Genomic DNA, 6,385 nt, shown 5'->3' on the forward strand with positions numbered 1-6,385 from the left:
TGGTGTTTTGTTTTGTTTTTCCCAGATAGCATTAAAAACGGCCATTGCGAGAAGTCATGATGGTGATTCCAATTTTGTAGATTATTATTATCCTTTTTATATCCCCTTTGCTCACATGCTTATACGGTGTGTAGTACCATTTGCAAATACTTTGCACTAATATGTAGCAGTCGAAGCACCAAATCCAGAAAGTACTTTTGTTACTTTGATGCAGCTAAACAAGAATCACAATGAACAAAATATTCTTCTACAAGCACTCAAAAGATTTTTTTTTGCATTTTACCTATAAGATGCAAGAACTGTTTTTTTTTCTGAGGGGTGTGTTGTGTCTGTGTGTGTTTCTGCTGACGCACATATTTATAGATGTGTGTGCATGTCTGTGTGTGGCTTTGTGTGTATCTATGGATCCTGTATCTATGCATCCATTTGTAGCTAGGAACTAAAAACTTAATTAAACTTAATTAAGGAACTTAATTAAAATGAAGAGGGAATAGACAGTGAAAACTACTATATTGACAAGTACTGTAATAAAAACATTGTTTCTTCTATTAATGAACTTGATTATCTGATTGTATACCGTCTTCACACTTTTTAAAGATCCTTATGCCTGAATTTATAGGGTTCGTTCCCAGGTAATTCATATTTGCAGCTGTTGCTATAATTAATTATCCCTTAAAAACAAAAACAAAAACATACATATTTTTATTTCAAGCATCCTGGTAATATATTCTGTAGAACGTTCTTTGGGACAGAATTTTGCTACCCATACATTAACAGATTAATTGTTGTGTGTTCCCCTCTTTCTTCAGGATCTCAGTCTCTGTATTATTTTAAATGGCTTATATTGTTGTTTTAATCCATGTTAAGGAAACACACACACCCCTTTCACAAGTGGGCACTTGAAAAAATTAAATTCATATATAAATTCTGTTTTAGTAATGGGAGGAAATGTTATAAATGATTAAAAATGTGCAACATATTAGACTTCTTTTTCTGTAACTTCATTGACACAGGTTCTATCTCTGATTTCAAGCAATTTTGAACCTCAAAATGCAACAACTTCCATCAAAAACATTTGCTCCATTTTTTTCTTAATGAGATGAGTTTATTGTCCTCTATCTCCCTCTAGTGTCAATCGCTCAAAGTTCCATTATCATGTTTCCTCTTTAAAAACAAGCCCAAACTAACACCATTTCCCACGGGAGGAATTCTTCTAGTTAACTCAAAACTATAATTCCAAATCTATCTAAACTTAATCCAAAGTTAACTTTCTAAAAAAAATCCATATTCTAAGCACCCCTTTTCTATTTAATAAAAATATTTTTCAGAACTTTTAAAATTGTATTTAAAACTCTTTCTCCAAGGAGAAAACAACCTACCCAATGTATGCAGTAAGAATTTGCCAGTCTGAAGGGTCCTAATATTTCCTGTTCAGTAAAAGAAATACTCAAAAAGTGATTAAGAAATTAGACTTGGTTGAGGTTTATGTCTTTAAAAGGCTACATTACAACTGTGAGCTTAATGGTGTCCCTTAGATCCCAGCCATTCAATTTATAAACCAATCACAAATAGCAATAGTACTTAGACTTATCTACCACTTCGTAGTGCTTTTCAACTTTCTCTAAGTAGTTTACATCAGCATATTGCCTCCAACCATCTAGGTCCTCATTTTACCAACCTCAGAAGGATGGAAGGCTGAGTCAACCTTGAACCAGCCAGGATCAAATTGCTAGCAGTCGGCAGAATTAGCCTGCAATGCTACATTCTAACCACTGTGTCACCATGGCTCTTATAATCACAAAACAATGATTCCTGTAATCTACTCACAAGGAGCAGCTGCCCAAAGTCATATGGGTTATCTCAATGATCTCTCCTTCCTCTGAAATTTTTTCTCCAGTAGAGATCAAGCATCCAGCTGAGGTTTTCATCATAAGCACTGTCCTACTACCTGCAGGATATCAGCTCTCCATAGCTCTCACCAGAAGTTGAAAAATAGGCAACATTTTAGGCTGATGGGCATCACTAGGCTTTTGAACTACATCTTGGGTGCTGTGACAAAATAGTAGACTCGGTGGATGCAGCCATTCATTTAGTAGAATATAACCTTGCCACCTTCCTAGACTCACTGATCTCTGCTAGGATCAAGCTTACCTTTGTTATGTAATGTTTTCTGGAAAGGTAAAGGCTCTTCCAAATCAGGCTGAGTTGCAACAATTCACTGTTTTAATCTTTTGAGCAATAGCAATAGCAGTAGACTTATATACCGCTTCATAGGCCTTTCAGGCCTCTCTAAGCGGTTTACAGAGAGTCAGCATATTGCCCCCAACAATCTGGGTCCTCATTTTACCCACCTCGGAAGGATGGAAGGCTGAGTCAACCCTGAGCCGGTGAGATTTGAACCGCTGACCTGCTGATCTAGCAGTAGCCTGCAGTGCTGCATTTAACCACTGCGCCACCTTGGCTCTTATAAGAGCCTTGGCTCTTGAGAATATCTACAGGGGCTTATATGAGTCAGTAAAAATGGTGGAAAGTCTAGCAGTTTGCCTTTCTTTCTTTCTTTCTTTCTTTCTTTCTTTCTTTCTTTCTTTCTTTCTTTCCTTCCTTCCTTCCTTCCTTCCTTCCTTCCTTCCTTCTTTCTTTCTTTCTTTCTTTCTTTCTTTTTTTCTTTTTTTCTTCATGATACTTAAGTGGATGAGATCAGTGGTGGGATTCAAATAATTTAACAACCGGTTCGCCCAAGGTCAGGATGGCTGTTGTGGGAGGCGTGGCCCATCCCTGTCCTCCAACACATGCGAGATGAGCCTCCTCAATGGCCAACCTGACCCTGGGCAAACCAGTTGTTCAGTTATGCCACCCACCAGGCTATCGAAGGGGATCCTGGCTACTGCGCTGCAATGGAGAAATGGGCAATGGAGTGGCCAGCATGAGGGAAGGAGAAGGCCGCTTTCCCTCTTTCTTTTCCCTGCTCCTCCTCCTTCACTTGTGCCGGAGGTGGTGGTGGTGCAATTTAACAACCGGTTCGCCCAAACCGATGCGAACTGTTGGTTACCCAGAGTTCCTTGGTTAGTCACAATTCAATTGTTGTTCTCTTCACATTCTTTTAAAGACTGCCATTCTCCATAAAACAAAGACTTGAATGAATGCTATTGCCATATTTTTTGGAGTATAAGATGCACCGGAGTATAAGACGCATCAAAATTTTGAAGAGGTAAATTTAAAAATATATATATTTTTTTGCACTCTGCAGACCTCCCAAACCTTCTGCACACCTCATTTTTTTGTGAAAAACGGGGCATCCAGAGAGTTTGAGAGGCCTGCAAAGTGCTCCTGAAGGCTGGATGGGGGGGGGGGCAGCAAAGAATGATGCTTTTTCTCGAAAATGGGCCCATTTTTTGTGCAAAAAAAGGGCATGCATAGCCTTTAGGAGGCTTGGAAATGGGCCCATTTTTCTCTTGTTTTTGCCCTCCCCAGCCCCCAGGAGCACTTTGCAGGCCTCCCAAACCCTCTGAAGGTCCATTTTTGCAAAGGGGGCGGGGTTTTGGGAAGCCAAAAAAGCTGTATTCAGTGTATAAGATGCACCCAGATTTTCACCCTCTTTTTTGTCCTATACTCTAAAAATACAGTACTTACAGAGTAGATGTATTTTTAAACATCATTAGTTACATTTCTATTTTCATTATGTGATTGTATTTTTTTTTTCAATGTTAATTTAACTCAAACACTGGATGGAAGATGGATTAAGCACACATTAAGGAAGACAACATAAATACGGGAAATGATAGTCCCTTGCTATGCACAGCCATTTTCACTTAAGTTAACCAACTTTCGTTGCTCAAGCAGAAATGAAAAGGAGTTTTTAAAAAATAAAGTTATTGGTGATGGTTGCCATGTAGTAGAATCCTTGTCCCTCTTGATGTGAGTTGCAGGGGCAACCGATGTAAAAAAAAAAGAGCTTTCATCATGGGATCATGCTTACATAACAACTTTTTTTGATGACCCTAATGAGCATAAACATCAGTATTTATACATTTGAAAACTGATTCCATTTATTTTCCCATCTTGAATAAACATTCTCTCCAGCCCCAGGATTTCATCCATTTGGTCTCAATTGGGGGGGTGTCTCAAATTTATAGCCTTATGGTGTATTGCATATTTATCATCCATATAACTTATTAGTCTTAGAATAAAATAGCATTCCTATAGTTATAATTACATAACAGATAATTATATAACATAGTACCATATGTCAGTTGGGTCACCATATCAATTTATTTAATAAGATGTAAGTAATAAATGCATAATATGGTTAGAATGCAGTATTACACACCAAATCTGTCCGCTGCTAGGAGTTTGATTCTCATGGATCAAGGTTGACTCAGCTGTCCAGCCTTCCAAGGTTGATAAAATGAGGACCCTGATTGTTAAGAAAAGATTGCTAAGTGAGTTTTGTCCCATTTTACAACTTTTCTTGCCACAGTTGTTAAGTGAATCACTGTTAAATTACGGTATTTTTCAGACTATAAGATGCACCGGTGTTTAAGACTCACCAAGATTTTGAAAAGGAAAGTAAGAAAAAAAAACGTTTTTGTCCTCCCTGGCCTTCAGGAGCACTCTGAAGTCTTCAGCAGGGCTGGGGGAAGGCAAAAACGCCCCCGTTTTTGTAAAAAACGGACGGAAAATGAGCGGAAAACGGACCGTTGTTTGCAAAAACAGAGGCATTTTTGCCTTCTCCCAGCCCTGCTGAAGCCTGCAGAGTGCTGCTGGGGGCTGGGGAGAGAAAAACGCCTCTGTTTTTGCAAAAAAACCAGCTCATTTTTCACAAAAATGGGATGTGGGGGTGGGGCTTCAGGAAGCCAAAAATGGCTGTATTTGAAGTATAAGATGCACCAATATTTCCACACACTTTTTGGGGGGTGGGGTGGGGGGAAAGGTGCATCTTATACTCCGAAAAATACAGTAGTAATACGATGAATCATTGACTTTGCTCGTCAGAAGATTACAAAAGGGGACACAGCAACGGTCTTAAGTATGAACCAGTTGCCAAGCATCCGAATTTTGATCACATGATCATACGGATGCTGCAAAGGTCATAACTGTGAAAAATGGTCATAAGTCACATTTTCAGTGCTGTTGTAACTTTGAACGCTCACTAAATGAACTGTTGTAAGTCGAGGACCAACTGTACTGTACAGCAATTGCTCTCGCACCCAGATATCTGAAGTTGATCAGTATCTCAATCAGTTTGGATCAGTCATGGTTGGGTCATGGCCATCAGGCTGTCCATCTGAAAGTACCCCCAGGGCCCTGACCCAACTCAAATTTCCTTTTGATAAGCCTCCAAAATACTTTCCAATATATCCCAAACATAATTGACAGGCATGGATACAGGTGGCCCTTGGCCTACGACCAGAGCTGAGCCCAATTTTTTTGTTGCTCAGCGAGACAGTTGCTAAGGGAGTTTTGCCCCATTTTACAACCTCTCTTGCCACAGTTGTTAAGTGAATCAACACAGTTGTTAAGTGAGTATCATGGTTGTAAAGTGAATCTGACTTCCCCATTGACTTTGCTTGTCAGAAGGTCACAAGGGGGGATCACATATCCAAATATCATAAATATGAACCAGCTGTCAAGCGTCCAAATTTGATCACATGATCACAAGGAGGCTGCAAGGCAGCGGTGGTATTCAATCAGTTTTGACAGGTTCTGGAGAACCGGTAGCGGACATTTTGAATAGTTTGGAGGACCGGCAAATAGGCTGGCCATGCCCCCGCTGCCTCCCACCTGATCTTCTTTTGTTGCCTTGAATAGGACAACGGAGCTGGAAAACAGATTAGTGCAGAAGTGGGTTCCTACTGGTTCAGACTGGTTCGGCTGAGTAGGTAGTAACTCAGCCGCCCACTCATCCGAACTGGTTCTATCGGCGGTGCCTATGGCTGCGCCATCTTGTTTCTGGCTTCTGCGCATCTGCGGAAGCCATTTTTTCACTACTGTGCATGCACACTGAGCGCGTATCACAAGGGCACACACACACACGAAATGCGTCCCTGAGCGAAGCAGCAGTAAAAGTATTCGGAACCCACCCCTGGGTTAGTGGGGTGGGGAGGGAATGGGGATTTTGCAGTATCCTTCCCCTGTCACTTCCACGAAGCCACGCCCACAGAACTGTTAGTAAAAATTCTGAATCCCGCCATTGCTGCAAGAGTCACGTGAAAAATGGTCATAGGTCACTTTTTCAGCGACATTGGAATTTTGAACAGTCACTAAACGAATCGTTGTAATTTGTGATCTACCTGTACTTTCCTGCATTTGCTTTTCTAGGGCCGAAAGCCAAGTTGGTTTATTATAAGCTGCATCTTGCTATAATTATCCCCGCAACTGAGAGGCA

This window comes from Thamnophis elegans, chromosome 3 (assembly GCF_009769535.1).
Source record: "Thamnophis elegans isolate rThaEle1 chromosome 3, rThaEle1.pri, whole genome shotgun sequence".
Classification (NCBI taxonomy): domain Eukaryota; kingdom Metazoa; phylum Chordata; class Lepidosauria; order Squamata; family Colubridae; genus Thamnophis; species Thamnophis elegans.